General features: G+C 37.2%; 1 pseudogene; it reads right to left on the reverse strand.

Moving 5' to 3' along the window:
• LOC112780062 (auxin-induced protein AUX28-like) overlaps positions 1–23,801 on the reverse strand; it is a 46,761-nt pseudogene extending 22,960 nt beyond the window's left edge.
• Positions 23,802–27,907: the final 4,106 nt, after the last annotated feature.

The following is a 27,907-nucleotide window of genomic DNA, read 5'->3' on the forward strand; positions in this document are numbered from 1 at the left end:
TGGCTGAGAGTCTCCAATCAGAGCTGGAAAACATTTTTAAAGATGTTCCACATGATCTAGAGGATTCAGAGAAATTGAAAGAGCCTCTGAAATTTCCTCAGGGAGAGGAAAAACCTCCTAAACCCGAGCTCAAACCATTACCACCATCCCTGAAATATGCATTTCTGGGAGAAGGTGATACTTTTCCAGTGATCATAAGCTCTGCTTTAAATCCACAGGAAGAGGAAGCACTAATTCAAGTGCTAAGGACACACAAGACAGCTCTTGGGTGGTCCATAAGTGACCTTAAGGGCATAAGCCCAGCTAGATGCATGCACAAGATCTTATTGGAGGACAATGCTAAGCCAGTGGTTCAACCACAGAGGCGGCTAAATCCTGTAATGAAGGAAGTGGTGCAGAAAGAGGTTACCAAATTACTAGAGGCTGGGATTATTTATCCTATTTCTGATAGCCCCTGGGTGAGCCCTGTTCAAGTTGTCCCCAAAAAGGGAGGCATGACAGTGGTTCATAATGAAAAAAATGAACTGGTTCCTACAAGAACAGTTACAGGGTGGCGCATGTGTATTGACTACAGAAGGCTCAATACAGCCACCAGGAAGGATCACTTTCCTTTACCATTCATAGACCAGATGCTAGAGAGACTAGCAGGTCATGATTATTACTGCTTTTTGGACGTCTATTCAGGCTACAACCAAATTGCAGTAGATCCCCAGGATCAAGAGAAAATAGCATTCACATGTCCATCTGGAGTATTTGCTTACAGAAGGATGCCATTTGGGTTGTGTAATGCACCTGCAACCTTTAAGAGATGCATGCTCTCTATTTTCTCTGATATGGTGGAAAAATTTTTGGAAGTCTTCATGGATGACTTCTCAATATATGGAGACTCATTCAGCTCCTGTCTTGATCACCTGACACTGGTTTTGAAAAGATGGCAAGAGACCAACCTGGTTTTAAACTGGGAAAAATGTCACTTTATGGTGACTGAAGGGATTGTCCTTGGGCATAAAATTTCAAACAAGGGAATAGAGGTGGATCAAGCTAAAATAGAGGTAATTGAAAAATTACCACCACCTGCCAATGTTAAGGCAATCAGAAGCTTTCTGGGGCATGCAGGATTCTATAGGAGGTTTATAAAGGATTTTTCAAAAATTGCAAAACCTCTAAGCAACCTGCTAGCTGCTGACACACCATTTTTTTTTGACACAGAGTGCCTGCAGGCGTTTGAAACTCTGAAAGCTAAGCTGGTCACAGCACCAGTTATCTCTGCACCAGACTGGACTTTACCATTCGAATTAATGTGTGATACCAGTGATCACGCCATTGGTGCAGTACTGGGGCAGAGGCATGACAAACTTCTGCATGTCATTTATTATGCTAGCTGTGTTTTAAATGATGCCCAGAAAAATTACACAACCACAGAAAAGGAATTGCTTGCAGTGGTCTATGCCATTGACAAGTTTAGATCATACTTAGTAGGATCAAAAGTGATTGTGTACACTGACCATGCTGCTCTTAAATATCTACTTACAAAGCAGGATTCAAAACCCAGGCTTATAAGATGGGTATTGCTTCTGCAAGAGTTTGATATAGAAATAAGAGACAGAAAAGGGACAGAAAACCAAGTGGCTGATCATCTATCCTGAATAGAGCCCGTAGAGGGGGCGCCCTCTCCTTCTATTGAGATCTCTGAAACCTTTCTGGATGAGCATTTGTTCGCCATTCAGGAAACACCATGGTTTGCAGACATTGCAAACTATAAAGCTGCAAGGTTCATACCCAAGGCGTACAGCAGGCAACAAAAGAAAAAATTAATTTCTGATGCAAAGTACTACTTGTGGGATGAACCCTATCTCTTTAAGAGATGTGCAGACGGAATAATCCGTAGGTGTGTGCCTAGAGAAGAAGCACAGAGCATCTTTTGGCATTTCCATGGGTCACAATATGGAGGTCATTTCGGAGGTGAGCGAACAGCCACCAAGGTCCTCCAATGTGGTTTCTACTGGCCTACACTCTACAGAGATTCCCGAGAGTTTGTACGTAACTTTGACAGTTGCCAGAGAGCTGGTAATTTGCCTCATAGTTATGCCATGTCTCAACAAGGAATCTTAGAGATTGAGTTGTTTGATGTATGGGGAATTGATTTCATGGGGCCTTTCCCACCATCATACTCAAACACTTATATTCTGGTGGCAGTTGACTATGTATCAAAATGGGTAGAGGCCATTGCCACACCCACCAATGATACTAAAACAGTGCTGAAGTTCCTCCAGAAACACATATTCAATAGGTTTGGTGTCCCTAGGGTACTAATCAGTGATGGGGGCACTCACTTCTGTAACAAACAGCTTTACTCTGCCTTGGTCCGGTATGGGATTCGCCACAAGGTGGCGACTCCATATCATCCACAGACAAATGGGCAAGCTGAAGTTTCTAACAGAGAACTGAAAAGAATCCTGGAACGGACTGTAAGTACCCGTAGAAAGGATTGGGCACGAAGCTTGGATGATGCTCTGTGGGCTTACAGAACAGCATTCAAGACTCCTATAGGGACCTCTCCGTACCAACTTGTGTATGGTAAGGCTTGTCACCTGCCCGTGGAACTGGAACATAAGGCCTACTGGGCAACCAGATTCCTAAACTTTGATGCCAAACTAGCTGGAGAAAAAAGATTGCACCAGCTGAATGAGCTAGAGGAATTCAGATTCACTGCTTTCGAAAATGCCAAGCTTTATAAAGAGAAATCTAAAAGGTGGCATGACAGAAAGCTGTCATCTAGAATATTTGAACCAAGACAAAAGGTTCTGTTGTTTAACTCTAGGCTCAGGCTATTTCCCGGGAAACTGAAATCCTAGTGGAGGGGACCATATATGATTACAAGTGTATCACCATATGGTTATGTGGAGCTTCAAGACATTGACTCTGATAGGAAGTTCATTGTTAATGGACAGAGAATCAAGCACTATCTTGAAGGTAATGTTGAGCAAGAGTGCTCAAGGCTGAGGCTAGATTAAAAAGCTCAGCAAGGTCCAGCTAAAGACAATAAAGAAGCGCTTGCTGGGAGGCAACCCAGCCATTGGCATCACTTTCTCTGGCATTTTGCCCTATTCTTAATTTTATTTGTTTATATAAAGTTCATTGTTAATAAGGTAAAGAGTCCATTGCATAAGTTCACAGAGTTACAGAAGGATTCAGCACGCAAAATAGAGAGAAAAAGCTCACTGGCAAGAAAACGCCAGTAAGAGGCACAATTGGGCGTTCAACGCCCAAAAGAAGCATCCACTGGGTGTTGAACGCCAGTAAGGATAGCTATCTGGGCGTTAAACGCCAGAAAGAAGCTCCTTCTGGGCGTTTAACGCCAGATTTACAGCGTCCTGGGCATTCAGAAAAACGCCCAGTGACAAAGGAGTTCCTGGCGTTCAACGCCAGAAAGATGCAACAGCTGGGCGTTGAATGCCCAGGAGAAGCAGCAATTGGGCGTTAAACGCCCAAAACATGCAGCATTTGGCCTTTAACGCCAGGATGGTGGGGAGGAGGTAAATTCGTTTTTTTTTTCATATTTTTCATTTTAATTTTGATTTTCATGTTTCAATTCATGATTTCTTGCATAAACATGTTACAAACCCTAATTTCTAAGAACCCTAATTTCTAAAAACCCTACTTTAAAAATATTAAATGTATCTTAATCCATAAACACAAATTCTTTTTCAATCCAATCCAACTTTTTTTCAAATTTTCCAAAACAAATCTATCTCTTTTCCTTCTAAAATCTTTTCAACTCATCAATATCTTTTTCAAATCTCCACATTATCTTTTTCAAAATCCAAATTTATCTTTTTCAAATATCTTTCTTATCTTTTCAATCTTAATTCACATCTTTTCATATCATACTTTTTTTTAAATCATATCTTTTATCTTATCTTTTTAATATTTTCGAAAATCCCATCCCCCTCCCTTTTAAAACCACATTCGGCCTCCCTCCTCTCATCCACCATTCGACACAAGCTCTCCTTCTACCCATCTCCTTTCTTTTCTTTTGCTTGAGGACAAGCAAACCTCTAAGTTTGGTGTGTTTATCCGTGATCACTAAACCATACCCACTAAGATCATGGCTCCTAAAGGAAACCAACCCACTCCAAGAGGCAAGAAAGAGAGTATTCCAAAACCACTTTGGAATCAAGAGAGGTTCTTAACCAAAGAACATTCAGACCATTACTACAAAATAATGGGTCTAAGATCAGTGATCCCGGAAGTCAAGTTCGATCTGAAAGAAGATGAATATCCGGAGATCCAAGAGCAGATTCGAAACAGGAACTGGGAAGTCCTAGCTAATCCTGAAACGAAAGTGGGAAGGAATATGGTTCAGGAATTCTATGCTAATCTGTGGCAAACAGACAGACAGAGAATATCTGGAACTGCCCTCTATGACTATCGGACTATGGTCAGAGGAAAGATTGTTCACATCCACCCTGACAAAATCAGGGAGATCTTTAAGCTACCTCAGCTGAAAGATGACCCAGACTCCTTCAATAGGAGAATGATGAGAACAAACAAGGGCCTGGATAAGATTCTAGAGGATATATGCATCCTTGGAGCCAGGTGGACCACCAGCAGCAAGGGTGTCCCAAATCAACTCAAAAGAGAAGATCTCAAACCAGTCGCCAGAGGATGGCTGGACTTCATTGGGCATTCTATATTGCCCACTAGCAACCGTTCTGAAGTCACCGTCAAAAGAGCAGTGATGATCCATTGCATTATGTTGGGAAAAGAAGTGGAAGTTCATCAATTGATTCCATCTGAATTTTACATACTTGCAAACAAGAACTCCAAAGATGCCAGGTTGGCTTATCCAAGCCTAATCTCTATGCTCTGCAAAGATGCTGGAGTAAGGATGGGAATAACGGAGTACATCTCAGTGGAGCAACCAATCACTAAAACCACAATGGAAAAACAACAAATGCAGGATGACCCCATCAAGAGGAGGGCGCAAGAATTCCTCCCGGAAGTCCCTCAATTTGAATATTGGGAATAGCTTGAAGCATCTGTCACCAAGTTGCAAGAATCTATGAACCAAATAAAGGAAGAACAGCAAAATCAAAACAGTATGCTCTGCAAACTGCTCAGGGAACAAGAAGAGTAAGGGCGTGACTTAAAGGAACTAAAGCATCAGAAGTTATCTGTGGAAGGACCAAGCACCCCACAGACTAGAGGAACATCCACATCCCAAACTCAAGGTTGTTGAGTTCTAATCTTAGCCTTAACTCTGTGATCATTGTTCTTATTTGAGTTTTACTTTAAAAGTTATAGTAGTAATTAGTAGTGATTTTATCTCCAATTAAGCTATAATTTATTTTTCTCATCATCATTAAACATGAATAAAATAGAAGATTTTTTTAGAATAAGGAGGCAATAATTTTCGAGTTTTTAATAAAACAAATTCTAATTGTTTACATGTGGTGGCAATGCTTTCTGCCTTCTGAATGAATGCTTGAATAATGCATATGTCTTTGGAATTTGATGTTCTTGAATGTTAAATATGTTGGCTCTTGAAAGAATGATGAACATGAGACATGTTATTGGTAATCTGAAAAATCATAAAAATGATTCTTGAAGCAAGAAAAAGCAGTGAATACAAAGCTTGCAAAAAAAAAAGCAAGCAGAAAAAGCCAATAGCCCTTAAAATCAAAAGGCAAGGGTAATAAAAAGGATCTAAGACTTTGAGCATCAGTGGATAGGAGGGCCTGAGGAAGCCAAATCCTGGTCTAAGCGGCTAAACCAAGCTGTCCCTAACCATGTGCTTGTGGCGTGAAGGTGTCAAGTGAAAACTTGAGACTGAGCGGTTAAAGTCAAGGTCCAAAGCAAAAAGAAGAGTGTGCTTAAGAACCCTGGACACCTCTAATTGGGGACTTTAGCAAAGTTGAGTCACAATCTGGAAAGGTTCACCCAATTATGTGTCTGTGGCATTTATGTATCCGGTGGTAATACTGGAAAACAAAGTGCTTAGGGCCACGGCCAAGACTCATAAAGTAGCTGTGTTCAAGAATCAACATACTGAACTAGGAGAATCAATAACACTATCTGAATTCTAAGTTCCTATAGATGCCAATCATTCTGAGCTTCAATGGATAAAGTGAGATGCCAAAACTGTTCAGAAGCAAAAAGCTACTAGTCCCGCTCATCTAATTAGAATCTGAGCTTCACTCAAAAACTCTGAGATATTATTGCTTCATGACTTATTTGTATTCTATTTTATTTGTCTAGTTGCTTGGGGACAAGCAACAGTTTAAGTTTGGTGTTGTGATGAACGGATATTTTATACGCTTTTTGGGGTTAATTTCATATAGTTTTTAGGATATTTTAGTTAAGTTTTTAGTATATTTTCATTAGTTTCTAGGAAAAATTCATATTTCTGGACTTTACTATGAGTTTGTCTGCTTTTCTGTAATTTCAGGTATTTTCTGGCTGAAATTGAGGGAGCTGAGCAAAAATCTGATTCGGGCTGAAAAAGAATTGCTGATGCTGTTGGATTCTGACCTCTCTGCACTTGGAATGGATTTTCTGGAGCTACAGGAGTTCAATTGGCACGCTTCCAATTGCGTTGGAAAGTAGACATCCAGGGCTTTCCAGAAATATATAATAGTCCATACTTTGCTCAAGGATAAACGACGTAAACTGGTGTTCAACGCCAGTTCCATGTTGCAATCTGGCATCCAGCGCCAGAAACAGGTTACAAGTTGGAGTTCAACGCCAGAAATAGGTTACAACCTGGCGTTGAACGCCCAAAACAGCCCAGGAACGTGAGAAGCTTTAGTCTCAGCCCCAGCACACACCAAGTGGGCCCCAGAAGTGGATTTCTGCACTATCTATCATAGTTTACTCATTTTCTGTAAACCTAGGTTACTAGTTTAGTATTTAAACAATTTTTAGAGATTTTATTTTGTATCTCATGATATTTTAGATCTGAAATTTGTACCTTTTGGCAGCATGAGTCTCTAAACCCCATTGTTGGGGGTGAGGAGCTCTGCAGCGTCTCTATGAATTAATGCAAGTACTTCTATTTTCCATTCAAACATGCGTGTTCCTATCTAAGATATTCATTCGCGCTTAATTATGGAGAAGGTGATGATCCGTGACACTCATCACCTTCCTCAACCCATGAACGTGTGCATGACAACCACCTCCGTTCTATATTAGATTGAATGAGTATCTCTTAGATTCCATAATCAGAATCTTCGTGGTATAAGCTAGGATTGATGGGGTCATTCAGGAGAATCCGGAAAGTCTAAACCTTGTCTGTGGTATTCCGAGTAGGATTTTGGGATTGGATGTGACGGGCTTCAAACTCGCGAGTGCTGGGCATAGTGACAGACGCAAAAGGATAGTAAATCTTATTCCAGTATGATCGAGAACCTCTAGATGATTAGCCGTGCTGTGACAGAGCATTTGGACCATTTTCACTGAGGAGATGGGAAGTAGCCATTGACAACGGTGACACCTTACATAGAGCTTGCCATGGAAGGAACTTTGCACTTTTGCATGCATGAGGGAAGAGGAATACAAGAGAAAAGCTGAAATTCAGAAGACAAAGCATCTCCAAAACCCCAACATATTCTCCATTACTGCATAATAAGTATTTATTTCATACTCTCTTATTTTTCGTAATTCAATTTGATAAGTGAATTGTTTTAGTGACTAAGAGTTACAAGATAACCATAGATTGCTTCAAGCCAACAATCTCCGTGGGATTCGACCCTTACTCACGTAAGGTATTACTTGGACGACCCAGTGCACTTGCTGGTTAGTTGTACGGAATTACATAGTGTGAAGTAATTTTCGTGCACCACACCACCATCAGCCTACTAACCCTACACAGAAGCAAGGAAGGCAAAAACCTACTGCCCACTATTAAACCAACACGGCGGTGCTCAGCCCCTTCAAAACACGAATACCACCACCCAAAAAACACAAAACGCAACACAAAAAGAAAATGGCAGAATAACGCATGGCAAACACAGAACAAACATAACAAAAATGAAAGCAAGAAAGAACAGAGGCATACCAACCTGATAATGCAGAAAACAAGCCTGGAGAAAGCTGAGAAGCAACCTCGAAGAGACACCAGAAACGCCACAAAGAGAAGAAGAATTTTTCAGAAGAGAGAACGAAAGAAAAAGGAAATGAACGAAGGAAGTAAGGAGGAAAGCCAAAACGGTTTCAAAAGGGGCAGAAAAAGACGCAAATAGCCTTAAAATGATAAAAGGGCGCATAGGGGCAATAAAGGAAAGACACCCAAAAAACGTCCCCTCGCAATAAATGCCCCCTAGGGAAAAGAAACCAATAAAGCACGCATCGAAAAACGCAACAGGCGCATTGGACACGGAAGAGTCGCGTCGGACCAAAACGACCAGACGAATCTTCGGCACGACCATCAAGATCAGGGCCGACGCACCGACTTCCCCTCAAAAGGAATCAAACGACTATCCGAGAAAAACTAAAGACCTAGCCCACGGTCAAAACCACATCTCCCAGTGACAGACCGACCTTGCTCGCTCTCCCGCTGCGGGGGCAACTGTTACGGATCTGGCCCACGGATCCATGATCCGGGATTAAACCCTAACCCGGTTACCCGAGTCCGACCCGCATCGCCCTTCCAGAAAGCCCGAAGCTAGTCCTCTAGAGCTCTTAACCAACTTTCAAATTCAAACGTCTCCCTTATCTTAGCTAAACAAGATAAGATAAGATAGCTACCATCACCTATAAATAGAGGACCCAGGTCCCTCCAGGTATTCATTCACTCCTAACACCTTACACCTCTTAGATCCATTCTGACTTGAGCATCGGAGTGTCTTTGCAGGTACCTCCCCCCATTGCTCTGGACAAATAGTTCGGCATTCGCCTTGACCCGCAGGCTCCTGATCCATCTCTCAACCCGTACCAAAGACATCTTGTACAATAAAATAACTGTTGGTCATTGTTGAACATGTTCAAGTCGACTTTTTAGAGGCAAGTGATAAACCCATATTTTATGATATATTCTGTGCCTAATTTGAGTGATTTATTCAATCCTTCACCCACTTATTCATATTAATTGCATGGTTTTACTTTCCCTTCCTTATTATGTGATGTATGTGAAAAACATGTTTTCTATGCTTAAAAATAATTATTTTGATTACCCTTTATTTCCATTTGATGCCGTGATTCGTGTGTTGAGTAGTTTCAGATCTTCTAAGGTAGGAATGACTTAAATGATGGAAAGGAAACATACAAAATTGGAAGGAAAGCATAAAACGGAGTTTTTGAAGAAACTGGCAATGACGCGATCGCATGGACGACGCGGCCGCATGCCAGCGCGAATTAACAGCGACGCGACCGCGTGCTTGACGCGATCGCGCGCCTTGAGCGACACGCATATGACGCGGACACATGACTGTTGTGACCGTGTGACAAGGAAAAACTCCCAATGACGCGACCGCGTGACCCACGCGGCCGCGTGATAGAGGCCACGCACCAGAAATTACAGAAAACGCTCCCAGCGATTTCTGAAGCCCTTTTTGGCCCAAATCCAAGTCCAGAAGGCACAGATCAGAGGTTATGAAGTGGGGGAATGCATCCATTCAAGAGGAGAGTCTCCAATTTAGTTACTATTCATGATTTAGATGTAGTTTTGAGGGAGAGGCTCTCTCCTCTCTCTTTTAGGATTTAGATTTAGGATTTTAATCGCTTTCAGGATTATCTCTTTCTATCAGGTTCAACATTCCTTTTTATTATTTTCTCAATTTAATTTATGAATTATTCTATGTTACAGACTACTCTTTAAATTAATGTTATTTGAGGTATTTCAGTTTACAATTGCTTTCTTTTAATTATGTTACTTTTATCCCCAATCTGAAGACTTTTTTATTCCAGTAGATTTATTTTTCCCCTTTTGGTCTTGATTAAGAAATCAGTAACTCAGGAGTTATCAAACTCAACATGATTGATAATCGTTCTCTTTGCTAATTGAATTGAACTTCAATAATCCCAATCTTTCCTTAGGGATTAACTAGGATTTGAGGATCTAACTAATTAGTCACTTGACTTTCCCTTGCCCTAGCAAAGGTTAACTAAGTAGAATTAAGATTCAATTTTCATCATCATTGATAAGGATAATGATGAGCGGATATTTTATACGCTTTTTGGGGATAATTTCATATAGTTTAGAGTATGTTTTAGTTAGTTTTTAGTCTATTTCTAGTAGTTTTTAGGAAAAATTCATATTTCTGGACTTTACTATGAGTTGTGTGTTTTTCTGTAATTTCAGGTATTTTTCTGGCTGAAATTGAAGGAGCTGAGCAAAAATCTGATTCAGGCTGAAAAAGGACTGCTGATGCTGTTGAATTCTGACCTCCCTGCACTCAAAGTGGATTTTCTGGAGCTACAGAACTCGAAATGGCATGCTTCCAATTGCATTGGAAAGTAGACATCCAGGGATTTCTAGCAATATATAATAGTCCATACTTTGCACAAGGATAGATGACGTAAACTGGCGTTCAACGCCAGTTCTCTGCCCAATTCTGGCGTCCAGCGCCAGAAAAGGATCAAAAGCTGGAGTTGAACGCCCAAACTGGCATAAAAACTGGCGTTCAACTCTAAAAATGGCCTCTGCACGTGAATTGCTTAAGTCTCAGCCCCAACACACACCAAGTGGGCCCCAGCACACACCAAGTGGGCCCCAGAAGTGGATCTCTGCATCATCCATCATAGTTTATCCAAATTTTGTAACCCTAGGCTACTAGTTTAGTATTTAAACAACTTTTAGAGACTTATTTTGGATCTCATGACATTTCAGATCTAAACTTTGTATTCTCTGACGGCATGAGTCTCTAAACCCCATTGTTGGGGGTGAGGAGCTCTGCTGTGTCTCGATGAATTAATGCAAGTATTTCTGTTTTCCATTCAAACACGCTTGTTCCTATCTAAGATGTTCCCTCGCGCTTAACTGTGATGGAGGTGATGATCTGTGACACTCATCACCCTCCTCAAATCATGAACGTGTGCCTGACAACCACCTCCGTTCTATATACGATTGAATGAGTATCTCTTAGATTCCTTAATCAGAATCTCCGTGGTATAAGCTAGAATTGATGGCGGCATTCATGAGAATCCGGAAAGTCTAAACCTTGTCTGTGGTATTCCGAGTAGGATTCAAGGATTGAATGACTGTGACGAGCTTCAAACTCCTGAAGGTTGGGCGTTAGTGACAGATGCAAAAGGATAGTAAATCCTATTCCAACCGGATCGAGAACCAATCGGTGATTAGCCGTGCTGTGACAGAGCGCGTGAGCGTAGTTTTCACTGGAAGGATGGAAGGTAGCCATTGACAACGGTGATCCACCAACACAAAGCTTGCCATAGAAGGACGTGCGTGCGTGAACAAGAAGACAGAGGAAAGCAGAGATTCAGAAGACAAAGCATCTCCAAAACTCCAACATATTCTCCATTACTGCACAACAAGTAACCTTTAATTTATGCTCTCTTGGTTATTCACAATTCAACTGATAAACATAATTGACTTCCTGACTAAGATTTACAAGATAACCATAGATTGCTTCAAACCAACAATCTCCGTGGGATTCGACCCTTACTCACGTGAGGTATTACTTGGACGACCCAGTGCACTTGCTGGTTAGTGGTACGCGTTGTGAAAAGTGTGATTCACAATTCGTGCACCAAGTTTTAGGCGCCGTTGCCGGGGATTGTTCATGTTTGAACAACTGACGGATTATTTCGTTGCTTAGATTTGGAAAAAAATCTTTCTTTTTGGTTTAGAGTCTTTTATTATTTATTCCTTGTTAAAACACTTTAAATTGATAACTCAGTTAGTTAGAACGTGGTGTTCATGTTCATGGTAATTGGCTATCATAATTTTTTAAAACCTTTTTCAAAAATAATTTTTCTGTTAAATCCTGTGCCAAACTTTAAGTTTGGTGTTTTCAAAAATAATCTTTCTTAAAATTTTCGAAAGTTCCATAACTCATTTGGCTAGAGCGTTAATCTGTGTTCTTGGTAATTGGGTTAGAATCTTTTATACTCTTTTCAAAACCTTCTTTTTCATAAATAATATTTTCTCTATTAAATTTTGTGCCAAACTTTAAGTTTGGTGTTTTCTTGTTGATTTCCCTTTGGTTTTCAAAAATTTTGGTTTGGTTTTCTAAAAATTTTAAGTTTGGTGTTCTTTCTTCATGTTCTTGTGTTCTTGTGAGTCTTCAAAGTGTTCTTGAGTTTTCCTTGTGTCTTGATCTTAAAATTTTTAAGTTTGGTGTTCCTTGGTGTTTTCCCTCCAAAATTTTCAAAAACAAGGAGCATTAGATCTAAAAATTTTAAATCTTGTACTATCTTATTGTTTTTCTCTCTCCTCACTAAATTCAAAAATATCTTTTCAAAATATCTTTTCTAACTTCCTAACTTCTTATCTTTTCAAAAATTTGTTTCAACTAACTAACTAACTTTTTGTTTGTTTCTTAACTTTTTCAAAACTACCCAACTAACTCTCTCTCTCTCTAATTTTCGAAAATATCTCCCCTCTTTTTCAAAAATTTCTTTTTTATTAACTAATTATTTTTATCTTTTTCTAAAAAAAAATATTTTTTTAATTTCGAAATTCAAATTCTTTTTAGTTATTTTATTTTATTTAAGTATTTACTTCTTATAAAATAAAATAAATAAAAAGATAAATCAGTCCAAGTTATATCCATATATCCATCATGGACATAAGTGGAAATGAACAGTCCAGGAGGACTCTGGGGTCATATTCTAACCCCTCTACTGCTTCATATGGGAGTAGCATATGCATACCCTCCATTGGAGTTAGTAGCTTTGAGTTGAATCCTCAGCTCATTATCATGGTGCAGCAAAGTTGCCAGTATTCCAGTCTTCCACAGGAAGAACCTACAGAGTTTCTGGCACAGTTTCTACAGATTGCTGACACAGTACATGATAAAGAAATAGATCAGGATGTCTACAGACTATTACTATTTCCATTTGCTGTAAAAGATCAAGCTAAGAGGTGGTTAAATAACCAACCTAAGGCCAGCATAAGGACGTGGAAACAGCTGACAGAAAAATTCCTGAATCAATATTTCCCTCCAAAAAGGATGACACAGCTAAGGCTGGACATCCAAGGCTTTAAACAAGGAGATAATGAATCTCTTTATGATGCCTGGGAGAGATACAGAGAGATGCTACGAAAATGCCCCTTTGAAATGTTTTCAGAGTGGGTTCAGTTAGACATCTTCTACTATGGGCTTGCAGAAGGAGCTCAGATGTCTTTAGATTACTCAGCTGGTGGATCTATCCATATGAGAAAGACAATTGAAGAGGCTCAAGAGCTCATTGATACAGTTGCCAGGAATCAGCATCTGTATCTAAGCAGCAACCCTTCCATGAATGAAGAGGTTAAAACAGTAACTGCTGAATTCAGTACTGCAAAACAAGCTGCTGAATTCAATCAGCAATTGGATTTTCTAACAAAGCAGCTAGCTGAATTCAAGGACAGGCTACAGGAGACAAGGATAGCTAATATACATATGGACGAACAGTTTAAGCAAACAAAGCAGCAGCTATCAAGGCAAATAGCAGAAGAATGCCAAGCAGTTCAATTAAGAAGTGGGAAAATATTAAATACCCCACCTCAAAGCATCAAAAATTCAAGAAATGAGCAACCCACCAAAGATTCACCTAAGGACAGTAAGAGCCCAGGGAAAAATAATTCTGGCACTAAAACACCAGAAAATGGGTGGAAGGCTGGCGCTGAACGCCCAGACCATGCCCAAAACTGGCGTTCAGCGCCAGAAACAAGGCAGGATTGGCGTTCAACGCCAGAAATGGGCAAGAATCTGGCGTTGAACGCCCAAATGGGGCAGAATCCAGCGTTGAACGCCCAAAATGGGTACATTTCTGGCGTTCAGGCGCCAGGAACAGACAGTGAACTGGCGTCTAACGTCACTCCAGCTTCTGACTCTGGCACTCAGTTGCCAGTGAGGGATCAGACACATACAAGTGCTGATAACAACCCCTCTAAAAAGGCTTCTTTAACCACTAAGGTTGAGGAATATAAAGCCAAGATACCTTATCCTCAAAAACTCCACCAAGAGGAGCAGGATAAGCAATTTGCTCGCTTTGCAGATTATCTAAGGACTCTTGAAATAAAGATTCCATTTGCAGAGGCACTTGAGAAAATACCTTCTTATGCCAAGTTCATGAAAGAGATCTTGAGTCATAAAAAGGAGTGGAGAGAAACAGAAAGAGTTCTCCTCACTGAAGAATGCAGTGCAGTCATTCTGAAAAGCTTTCCTGAAAAGCTTAAAGACCCTGGGAGTTTTCTGATACCATGCATATTAGAAGGTGATTGCACCAAGACAGCTTTATGCGATCTTGGGGCAAGCATCAACCTAATACCTGCATCCACTATCAGGAAACTTGGCTTAACTGAAGAAGTTAAACCAACCCGGATATGTCTCCAACTTGCTGATGGTTCCACTAAATACCCATCAGGCGTGATTGAGGACATGATTGTCAGAGTTGGGCCATTCGCCTTTCCCACTAACTTTGTTGTGCTGGAAATAGAGGAGCACAAGAGTGCTACTCTCATTCTAGGAAGACCCTTCCTAGCAACTGGACGATCCCTCATTGATGTCCAACAGGGGGAAATAACCCTGAGAGTCAATGATGATGAGTTTAAGTTGAACGCTGTCAAAGCCATGCAGCATCCAGACACATCAACAGACTGCATGAAAGTTGATCTCATTGACTCTTTGGTAGAAGAGATCAACATGGCTGAGAGTCTCGAATCAGAGTTGGAAAACATCTTTAAAGATGTTCAGCCTGATTTGGAGGATTCAGAGGACATGAAAGAGCCTCTGAACTTTCTTCTGAAAGAGGAAAAACCTCCTAAACCCGAGCTCAAGCCACTACCACCATCCTTGAAATATGCATTTCTGGGAGAAGGTGACACTTTTCCAGTGATCATAAGCTCTGCTTTAAATTCACAGGAAGAGGAAGCACTTATTCAAGTGCTAAGGACACACAAGACAACTCTTGGGTGGTCCATAGGTGACCTTAAGGGCATAAGCCCAGCTAGATGCATGCACAAAATCCTATTGGAGGATAATGCCAAACCAGTGGTTCAACCACAGAGGCGACTAAATCCAGCCATGAAGGAAGTGGTGCAGAAAGAGGTCACCAAGTTACTAGAGGCTGGGATTATTTATCCTATTTCTGACAGCCCCTGGGTGAGCCCTGTTCAAGTCGTCCCCAAAAAGGGAGGCATGACAGTGATTCATAATGAAAAAAATGAACTGGTTCCTACAAGAACAGTTACAGGATGGCGCATGTGTATTGACTACAGAAGGCTCAATACAGCCACCAGAAAGGATCATTTTCCTTTACCATTCAAAGACAAGATGCTAGAGAGACTAGCAGGTCATGATTATTACTGCTTTTTGGATGGCTATTCAGGCTATAACCAGATTGCAGTGGATCCCCAGGATCAAGAGAAAACAGCATTCACATGTCCATCTGGAGTGTTTGCTTATAGAAGGATGCCCTTTGGGCTATGCAATGCGCCTGCAACCTTCCAGAGATGCATGCTCTCTATTTTCTCTGACATGGTGGAAAAATTTCTGGAAGTCTTCATGGATGACTTCTCAGTATATGGAGATTCATTCAGCTCCTGTCTTGATCACCTGAAACTTGTTCTGAAAAAATGCCAAGAAACCAACCTAGTTTTAAACTGGGAAAAGTGTCACTTCATGGTGACTGAAGGAATTGTTCTTGGGCATAAAATCTCAAACAAGGGAATAGAGGTGGATCAGACAAAAATAGAGGTAATTGAAAAATTACCACCACCTGCCAATGTTAAGGCAATCAGAAGCTTTCTGGGGCATGCAGGATTCTATAGGAGGTTTATAAAGGATTTTTCAAAAATCGCAAAACCTCTAAGCAATCTGCTAGCTGCTGACACGCCATTTGTGTTTGACACAGAGTGCCTACAGGCGTTTGAAACGCTGAAAGCTAAGCTGGTCACAGCACCAGTCATTTATGCACCAGACTGGACATTGCCATTTGAGTTAATGTGTGATGCCAGTGATCATGCCATTGGTGCAATATTGGGACAGAGGCATGACAAGCTTCTGCATGTCATTTATTATGCCAGTCGCGTTCTAAATGATGCCCAGAAAAATTACACAACCACAGAAAAAGAACTACTTGCAGTCGTTTACGCCATTGACAAGTTCAGATCATACTTAGTAGGATCAAAAGTGATTGTGTATACTGACCATGCTGCTCTTAAATATCTACTCACAAAGCAGGATTCAAAACCCAGGCTCATCAAATGGGTATTGCTTCTGCAAGAGTTTGATATAGAAATAAGAGACAGAAAAGGAACAGAGAACCAAGTGGCTGATCATCTGTCCCGGATAGAGCCAGTGGAAGGGACGTCCCCCCCTTTTCTTGAGATCTCTGAGACGTTCCCTGATGAGCATCTATTTGCCATTCAGGAAGCACCATGGTTTGCCGATATTGCAAACTATAAAGCTGCACGGTTCATACCCAAGGAGTACAATAGAATACAAAAGAAGAAATTAGTCACTGATGCAAAGTACTACTTGTGGGATGAACCCTATCTCTTTAAGAGATGTGCAGACGGAATTATCCGTAGGTGTGTCCCCAGAGAGGAAGCACAGAGAATCCTATGGCATTGCCACGGATCTCAATATGGAGGCCATTTCGGAGGTGAGCGAACAGCCACCAAGGTCCTCCAATGTGGCTTTTATTGGCCCACACTCTATAAAGATTCCCGAGAGTTTGTACGTAATTGTGACAGTTGCCAAAGAGCTGGTAATCTGCCTCATGGTTACGCCATGCCTCAACAAGGAATCTTGGAAATAGAGTTGTTTGATGTATGGGGAATTGACTTCATGGGACCTTTCCCACCATCATACTCAAACACTTATATTCTGGTGGCAGTTGACTATGTATCAAAATGGGTTGAGGCTATTGCCACACCCACCAATGATACTAAAACAGTGCTGAAGTTCCTCCAGAAACATATCTTTAGCAGGTTTGGTGTCCCTAGAGTGTTAATCAGTGATGGGGGCACTCACTTCTGCAATAAACAGCTTTACTCTGCCATGGTTCGGTATGGAATTCGCCACAAAGTGGCCACACCATATCATCCACAAACCAATGGGCAAGCTGAAGTCTCTAACAGAGAATTAAAGAGAATCCTGGAACGGACAGTAAATACCCGTAGAAAGGATTGGGCAAGGAGCTTGGATGATGCTCTGTGGGCTTACAGAACAGCATTCAAGACCCCTATAGGGACCTCCCCATACCAACTCGTGTATGGTAAGGCATGTCACTTGCCCGTTGAACTGGAACATAAGGCCTACTGGGCAACCAGATTCCTAAACTTTGATGCCAAATTAGCAGGAGAAAAACGATTGCTCCAGCTAAATGAGCTAGAGGAATTCAGATTCACAGCTTTCGAAAATGCCAAGCTTTATAAAGAAAAATAAAAAAAATGGCATGACAGAAAGCTGTCATCTAGAATCTTTGAACCAGGACAGAAGGTTCTGTTGTTTAACTCTAGACTCAGGCTATTCCCCGGGAAACTGAAATCCCGGTGGAGGGGACCATACGTGATTACAAGTGTATCACCATATGGTTATGTGGAGCTTCAAGATATTGATTCTGATAAGAAGTTCATTGTCAATGGACAGAGAATCAAGCATTATCTTGAGGGCAACATTGAGCAAGAATGCTCAAGGCTGAAGCTAGATTAAAAGCTCAGCAAGGTCCAGCTAAAGACAATAAAGAAGCGCTTGCTGGGAGGCAACCCAGCTATGGGGCAACAATCCTCTAAGCATTTTGCCCTATTTTTATTTTTATTTGTTTATATAAAGTTCACTGACACTAAGGTAAAGAATCATTTGCATAAGTTTACAGGGTTACAGAAGGAATCTACACACAAAACAGAGATATGGAGCTTACTGGCAAGAAAACGCCAGTGAAGGCCATTTTGGGCGTTCAGCGCCCAAAATGGGCATCCAGTGGGTGCTGAACGCCAGTAAGGATAGCTATCTGGCGTTCAACGCCAGAAAAGGGCAACAACTGGGCGTTGAACGCCCAGGAAAGCAGCATTTGGGCGTTGAACGCCCAAAACAGGCAGTGTTTGGGCGTTCAAACGCCAGGATGGTGGGGAGGAGCTCTCCTTCTACCCATCTCCTTCTTTTTCTTTTGCTTGAGGACAAGCAAAGCTCTAAGTTTGGTGTGTTTATCCGTGATCACTAAGATCATGGCCCCTAAAGGAAAACAACCCACTCCAAGAGGAGCAAGGGCGTGATTTAAAGGAACTGAAGCGCCAGAAATTCTCTATTGAAGGACCAAGCACCTCACAGACTAGAGGAACATCCACTTCCCAAACCTCAAGGTTGTTGAGTTCTAATCTTAGCCTTAACTCTGTGATAACTGTTCTTATTTTAATTTTACCTTAGGAGTCATATAGTAGTAATTAGTATCTATTTTGATTTTATCTCCAATTAAGCTATAGTTTATTTTTCTCATCATCAGCAAACATGAATAAAGTAGTAGATCTTTTGAATAAGAAGCAATAAAATTTCGAGTTTTAATAAGAGAAATTCTAATTAGTTAAATGTGGTGGCAATGCTTTCTGTCTTCTGAATGAATGCTTGAACAGTGCATATATCTTTTGAATTTGTTGTTTAAGACTGTTAAATATGTTGGCTCTTGAAAGAATGATGAACATGAGACATGTTATTGAGAATCTGAAAAATCATAAAAATGATTCTTGAAGCAAGAAAAAGCAGCAAAGAACAAAGCTTGCAGAAAAAAAAAAAGAAAGAAAAAAAAAGAGAAAGCAAGCAGAAAAAGCCAAAGCTCTTAAAACCAAAAGGCAAGAGCAAAAAGCCAAAGCCCTTAAAACCAAAAGGCAAGGGTAATAAAAAGAATCCCAAGGCTTTGAGCATCAGTGGATAGGAGGGCCAAAAAGGAATAAAATCCTGGCCTAAGCGGCTAAATCAAGCTGTCCCTAACCATGTGCTTGTGGCGTGAAGGTGTCAAGTGAAAACTTGAGACTGAACGGTTAAAGTCAAGGTCCAAAGCAAAAAGAAGAGTGTGCTTAAGAACTCTGGACACCTCTAATTGGGGACTTTAGCAAAGCTGAGTCACAATCTAAAAGGTTCACCCAATTAAGTGTCTGTGGCATTTATGTATCCGGTGGTAATACTGGAAAACAAAGTGCTTAGGGCCACGGCCAAGACTCATAAAATAGCTGTGTTCAAGAATCATCATACTGAAATAGGATACTCAATAACACCATCTGAATTCTAAGTTTCTATAGATGCCAATCACTCTGAGCTTCAATGGATAAAGTGAGATGCCAAAACTGTTCGGAAGCAAAAAGCTACTAGCCCCGCTCATCTAATTAGAATCTGAGCTTCATGCAAAAAAACTCTGAGATATTATTGCTTCTCAACCTACTAGTCTTCTATTTTATTTGTCTAGTTGCTTGAGGACAAGCAACAGTTTAAGTTTGGTGTTGTGATGAGCGGATATTTTATACGCTTTTTGGGGATAATTTCATATAGTTTAGAGTATGTTTTAGTTAGTTTTTAGTCTATTTCTAGTAGTTTTTAGGAAAAATTCATATTTCTGGACTTTACTATGAGTTGTGTGTTTTTCTGTAATTTCAGGTATTTTTCTGGCTGAAATTGAAGGAGCTGAGCAAAAATCTGATTCAGGCTGAAAAAGGACTGCTGATGCTGTTGGATTCTGACCTCCCTGCACTCAAAGTGGATTTTCTGGAGCTACAGAACTCGAAATGGCATGCTTCCAATTGCATTGGAAAGTAGACATCTAGGGCTTTCCAGCAATATATAATAGTCCATACTTTTCACAAGGATAGACGACGTAAACTGGTGTTCAACGCCAGTTCTCTGCCTAATTCTGGCGTCCAGCGCCAGAAAAGGATCAAAAGCTGGAGTTGAACGCCCAAACTGGCATAAAAACTGGCGTTCAACTCCACAAATGGCCTCTGCACGTGAATTGCTTAAGTCTCAGCCCCAGCACACACCAAGTGGGCCCCAGCACACACCAAGTGGGCCCCAGAAGTGGATCTCTGCATCATCCATCATAGTTTATCCAAATTTTGTAACCCTAGGCTACTAGTTTAGTATTTAAACAACTTTTAGAGACTTATTTTGGATCTCATGACATTTCATATCTAAACTTTGTATTCTCTGACGGCATGAGTCTCTAAACCCCATTGTTGGGGGTGAGGAGCTCTGCTGTGTCTCGATGAATTAATGCAAGTATTTCTGTTTTTCATTCAAACACGCTTGTTCCTATCTAAGATGTTCACTCGCGCTTAACTGTGATGGAGGTGATGATCTGTGACACTCATCACCCTCCTCAAATTATGAACGTGTGCCTGACAACCACCTCCGTTCTATATACGATTGAATGAGTATCTCTTAGATTCCTTAATCAGAATCTCCGTGGTATAAGCTAGAATTGATGGCGGCATTCATGAGAATCCGAAAAGTCTAAACCTTGTCTGTGGTATTCCGAGTAGGATTCAAGGATTGAATGACTGTGACGAGTTTCAAACTCCTGAAGGTTGGGCGTTAGTGACAGATGCAAAAGGATAGTAAATCCTATTCCAACCGGATCAAGAACCAACCGGTGATTAGCCGTGCTGTGACAGAGCGCGTGAGCGTAGTTTTCACTGGAAGGATGGAAGGTAGCCATTGACAACGGTGATCCACCAACACACAGCTTTCCATAGAAGGACGTGCGTGCGTGAACAAGAAGACAGAGGAAAGCAGAGATTCAGAAGACAAAGCATCTCCAAAACTCCAACATATTCTCCATTACTGCACAACAAGTAACCTTTAATTTATGCTCTCTTGGTTATTCACAATTCAACTGATAAACATAATTGACTTCCTGACTAAGATTTACAAGATAACCATAGATTGCTTCAAACCAACAATCTCTGTGGGATTCGACCCTTACTCACGTGAGGTATTACTTGGATGACCCAGTGCACTTGCTGGTTAGTGGTACGCGTTGTGAAAAGTGTGATTCACAATTCGTGCACCAGATAACTAGGATAGGACTTCTAATTTCTCATACCTTGCCAAAAGTGTGTTTTACAGTTATTTATTTAAATTACAGTCTTTTACTTACTTTAATTGCAATTTAAATTACTTGTTCCTCATCTTCAAAACCCCAATTTACAATCTTCATAACCAATAATAAGAACGTACTTCCCTGCAGTTCCTTGAGAAGACGTCCCGAGGTTTGAATACTTCGGTTATCAATTTATTTAGGGGTTTGTTACTTGTGACAACCAAAACGTTTGTACGAAGAGATTTCTGTTGGTTTAGAAACTATATCTACAACGCGACTATTTTTATAAATTCTTTACCAGCAAAAATCCCAACGTCAGCAAGGTGCTCTATCCATGCTCACTTTTACGAAGCTTCCATTCTTTTCACTTTTTCATGCACCGCTCTTTTCACTTGTGCTCTATAAACAGGATAACATTTTAAGTTTCTCAATTACAAGAATTAATTAATTAATAGGTTAAAGTAATATATTAGTAAATAATTATTTTACTTTATTTATTAAATTTTTATTGGGTAAAATTTTACCTGCTTAGATGTAGAAATAGATGCTTTGCTATAATTGATTAGGATAAAAAAAAGAGTAATTGAATATTTTCTGTTACTCTCATAAAAATTCGAACAAATAACTTTAGAGTATTGAATTATTGCTAACTAGTTAAGCATGTAGCTAGTAGAACACATTTTACGCATGTAATTATACTCGCTTATTTTATAAGGTAACTATTGGTAACTGTTGAACATGTTCGACTTTTTGGAGGTAAGGTGCTCCATCCATGCTCACTTTTACAAAGCTTTCATTCTTTTCCTCACTTTCTTCTACACTGCTTTTTTGTTAAACTGCCACCATATTTTTCCGATACAAATTTATTGATGGCCAACCTATCACTTCTGCTCTATGGGCGGGGTAATATTTTAAGTTTTTAATTATAAGAATTAATTAATTAATTCATACGAAGGAGTCATATATTAGTAAATAATTGTTTTGCTTCATTTATTAAATTTTTATTGGATAAACTTTTACCAGTTTAGATACAGAAAAAGATGCTTTGCTATAATTGATTAGGATAAGAAAAGAGTGTAATTGAATATTTTCTGTTATTCTCATAAAAATTCGAACAAATAAATTTAGAGTATTGAATTATTGCTAGCTAACTAGGCATGTAGTAGAACAAATTTTACGCACGTAATTATATTTGCTTATTTTATAAGGTAATTGTTGAACATGTTCAAGTCTACTTTTTCGGAAGTAAGGTGCTCCATCCATGTTCACTTTATTTCACGAAACTTTAATTCTTTTCACTTTCTTTTGCATTACTCTTTTGTTGAACTGTCACCATATTCTTCCGGTATGATCTCACTAATAGCCAACCTACCACTTGTGTTCTATGGGTCGGAATAATATTTTAGATTTTTTAATTATAAAAATTATTTAATTAATAGGTCATAGTCATATATTAACAAAAAACTGTTTTACTTTATTTATTAAATTACTATTTGGTAGAATTTTACCTGCTTAAATTTAGAAGAAGATGCTTTGCTATAATTAATTAGGATAAGAAAAAAGTATAATTTAATTTTTGCTGTTCTCTCATAAAAATTGGAACAAACAAATTTAAAGTATTAAATTATTGTTAGCTAGTTAGGCATGTAGTAGAAAACATTTTACGCATGTAATTGTATTCGCTCATTCTATATATAAGGTAAAAATTCAGTTACAGTTAATTTAATGTGAAGTTGATAGTTAAAAATTGATAGTTAAAAATTATCATATGACAATTTAATTAAACTCATTTAACAACTTTTAATTATCAATTTTATATGAATTTAATTGCATCTTTCTATTGTATAATTGTAGAAACAAACATATACTACTTTTTTTTAGTTTCTACATCATTACTTTCGATATTGCATAATCTAATCTCTTTCATTAATTCGTTTCGTTTATATACTTAAATTTTTACTGTGTAATTTTATATATAAAATAGATCACATATAGATATAAGTTGTTTTTAGATCATCAAGCAAGTTAATTCAACTTTAAAATCAAGAGAAAAACTATATATATAAAATAAAACGTAGTGACCGAGCATATATAAAAAATAGAATTTAATAATAAAAAAGTGAATCGACCGATATTTAAGATTATAAATAATAGAAATTGTATGGAAAAGCAGGTATCTGATAACGAAAATGATTACTTACTTGGGTGGAGGTTTGGCAGGATTTTCGGGGAGAAGGGCTTTGAATTTATGAGTTGGATGTGTCTTCTTGGAAGACAGATTAAGCATCAAATCCACATTAGTCTGCTGAATCTCAGTTTCAGAAAAGGGTCTCTGAATTATGTGTGTATATATATCTCTAAGCATTAATACAAGGACGCATGCACGGAGGTCTGTTTTGTCTTTTTCATGTGTAGTGGGATTCGACAACCCCGTACATGTTGTCTGCTCTTAGTTACTCTCCATTATTCACTTAATTAAACTTACTTCAGCTGCCTCTTGCTTGCATTTACCAATATCAAGGGTCAATGGTCAATGATAACAATACATATACATACATAATAATATGGATAACTGTCTATTATATATACGTGGCTAGAGAGTAATAACTATAAGATCACACTTAACGCCACTGTTCTTTTAGATACAATTATATTCATATCAACAATGCATGAAAAAGTGAATGATATCGTTTTGAAAAAGAGTGTGCGAGTTGAGTGATAAAAAGGGATAGATGACTACCAACAATGACCTTATCGGTGGAGTGTGTTCTGCGGGTGAAAAAGGATAATTAATTAGGTATCAACATACAACCAACTATTAGTTGGATTATAAAAAAGTGGAGAAAACACTAAAAATATGTAATTTATTCTATCTCAAAAGATATAAAAATTGGTGTATAGTCATTCATACTTTAATTTTATTATTTGTCAATTTTATTTCTATCTCACTATTTACCATTTTGTTCTCACTATAATAATAATAATAATAATAATAATAATAATAATAATAATAATAATAATAATAATAATAATAATGAGAGACTTCATTAGTTTTTTGTACAAATCACTTTAATTAGAAATATATGTATGTTGTTCTTAGAAATAGAAATATTTAAGCAAATTAAAGTAGAATCAAATTAGGTATGCCTCACCAACCCACTGCCATCTTAAGTAGTTAGTATCTTTATCATATTCATAATAATATACAACATATATATGTCTCTATATAGCTAGTAGTAGTAGATGTGTGTATTTAGGGAATAATAAAACACATACACATAGAGACCTAACAACTTAATTACACAATACTAGTTAATTAATAGGTGTGTGTATTTAGGGAATAATGAAACACCCATAGAGACCTAACAACTTAATTAGTTAACTTTACACAATACTAATTAATTAATAGGTGTGTGTATTTAGGGAATAATGAAACACCCATAGAGACCTAACAACTTAATTGATTAACTTTACACAATGCTAATATAATAATCAAGTTCATTGATTTCTAAAAAAAAAGTGTATTATAATTTTCTATATGTGAAAATTAAAGTAATGAAACCTAGCTATTTTTTTTTTCTTTTTTTTCTGTTTGAACAGTCTCACAACAATAACAATGCAATGTATATAAAAAAATTTAATTATTGTGTATAAAAATATCATTTGATTTTTATAAAAATTTTCATTATACTACTATAAAATAATTAAATTATTTGTTTATTACGTATTTAATTATTCTATTATATTAAGTTTAATTATTTTAATAGTAATTATTTAATTAAAAATATGTAAATTAATAGGTATAAACAAAGACAAAATTTTGTGTAAGGGAAGAAGGGTAATGCCCTGGATTTTTTATTTATATAAATTAAATAAATATTTTATTTATTAAAATAAATAATTTTAAAAATTATTACGAAAATACGTCACCTATTCTTATTTCGTTTATAGTAATAATTTTTAATGTATCTCGTTTATACTGTAAATGAGATATGTATATTTTTTCAATTTTTATATATCTCGTTTACAGAAATAGGATATATGTATTTGTAAATATAAAAATATATTTTTTAAAAATAATAAAAAATATTAATAATTTAAATTGGAACAAACTATTAAAAATGAAACATTTCAAATAATAAGAAAGATAGACAGTTCTATATAATAAAAAAAAGCGATTTTAAAAATATTATTATTGTAAACGAAATAAGAGTAGATGACGTATTTTTATAATAATTTTTAAAATTATTTATTTAAATAAATAAAATATTTATTTAATTTATATAAATAAAAAATCCGTAATTTCCCTCTTAATTTTTTTAACAAATTATGTATAAATTTTTATTTAATTTTTTTTTTATAAAATTAATTTTTAGTCTTCTCCAAAATATAACATAATTATGTTGTTACGTATTACTTTAATACATAATAATTATCTTAATATTTAATTTTTTTTGTATGTACATAATATTTTTAACTTACAAATATGTTTGTAATGAGCTTAAAAATTTATTTAAAAATTAATAGAAAATAATGGTAAACTCTTAATTTTTGTTTGTAATCAAAATTATGTATGTTATATTTTGTAAAAGCTAGTTATTTTAGTACGTAGGAATTTAAATATTAATAAAAAATAGAGTAAAGTGGATAGACTTTATAAAAAATAAAATACTTTAAATTAAGTGTAATAAGAGTTCTTCTTTTCATAATTAATGAGTTAGCCCATTTAAATTTTTTTTATCTGTCTCATAGCAATTACCAATTACATAAACGTTGTTATGCTTTTCAATTTTTTTCATTTTCATGGACACCTGTGATCTATTATTTTCAAATAAACAAATAATTAAGTTATTTACCAATAGCATGTGACAAAAATTAATGTTATTTAAATGAAACAATGATCAAGTGAAACACTAACACTTTGCTGCATGCTATAAATAGTTTAATCTCTGTGTATATTCAAAATCTTTTCGACGAAAACAGCCATACAAAAAAGCCAAAGTATGTGTTTTTTGGTATTTCAAGAACCTTCTTTAAGACATGGAAGTGGGTCTTTTGTTGCCAGAAGGTAGTGGTTTTTCAGAAACTATAAAATGGAATATGGTGGCAAAAAAGATTAAAAGTGTTGGTTATTTAGCACTTCCTATGATAACCATTAATTTGTCAACTTATTTTCTTTAAATAATTTTCATCATGATGGTTGGTCATATAGAAAAATTTGCTCTTGATAACCATTAATTTGTCAACTTATTTTCTTCAAATAATTTTCATCATGATGGTTGGTCATATAGAAAAATTTGCTCTCTCCAGCACAGCTATTGCTACTTCTCTTTGTGTTGTTTCTGGCTTCAGTGTTATTGTAAGTATTTTTTCTCTTATCTCATATCATAGTCTTCAAATTTTTGTTTCAAAATTAACTGTGTTTTATTATTTTGTTTTATCAAACAGTTTGAAATGTCATGTGCATTGAAAATTCTAGGTGGCCAAATCTATGGAGCAAGACAATATAGAAGATTTTGTGTTCTAGTCTACACGTACTGCTATTGTAGCTTTGAGTCTAGCTTGTGTTCCTCTCTCTCTTTTATGGATATGCTTGGGAAAAATAATGATTTTGTGTGGTCAAGAATCAAGATCCTTTGATTTTACAAGAAGTTGGAAAATTTGCTGTGTGCCTTATTTCTGCTTTATTTGCTTATGCTACACTTCACACTAGCTCTCATTCGCTACTTTTTGATGCAAAGTTTGATCTTTCTTCTTGTTATGAGTTCTTGTGTCACTTTTTGTTTTCACATAGCTTTCTGTTGGATACTTGTTTTTCAGTTCCAACTAGGTAACTTAGGAACAGCATTTTCTATTGGCATTTCATATTAGTTGAATGTGATTTTGCTTGGACTATATATGAAATTCTCTGCTCAGTGTGAAAGGACTCGTGCTCCAATCTCCATGGAATTATTCCATGGCCTTGGAAAGTTCTTGTGCTATGCCGTTCCATCTGCTAGAATGATTTGGTTAGTTTCTTCCTTTAGAATTTGATCTTACTATATACATACATGCATATGCACGCATGCTTATTTGTTTCTATTGTGTTTGATGATCAATGCAGCTTTGAATGGTGGTCATTTGAGCTGCTTACTTTGCTTTCTGAGCTTCTACCAAATCCAGAGCTTAAAGTTTCAGTTTTGTCCATATAGTAAGTAGGACTTGATCATTGAAAATGAGAGAAATTTTTATGTTCTACAATCTCAATTGAAATTAGAATAATTATTGATAAAAATATTATTAAAAGATTTTTAAGTATTGGTAAAAATATTATTAAATTAAAATAATAAAGACACATTTAAAATATTTAAAAACATGAAATGACGTTTGAAGATGTTTATTTTAATAAGTAAATAAAACATATAAATCTTTTTTCATACTTTATTATTTGATATATACCTGTATTAACAATTTCATAAATCAGTTGAATTAATTTTTTTTGATGTTATAAAATAAAACTTACACATAGATTACTAATTTTTCGTATGTATTTTTTTTATTTGCATAATTATTTTTAAACAATGATTTAAATTATATCATATGTATTTTGTGTTTTCTTTTTATTAGTTATTTTAGTTTTCGTTTTTTTTGTTATACCATTCACTTTCACTTTGGGATTAGGCATAAAATACATTAAAATGTTGAGTTTTTTTAATTTTTTTTACACTTTGAA

This window comes from Arachis hypogaea, chromosome 19 (assembly GCF_003086295.3).
Source record: "Arachis hypogaea cultivar Tifrunner chromosome 19, arahy.Tifrunner.gnm2.J5K5, whole genome shotgun sequence".
Classification (NCBI taxonomy): Eukaryota; Viridiplantae; Streptophyta; class Magnoliopsida; order Fabales; family Fabaceae; genus Arachis; species Arachis hypogaea.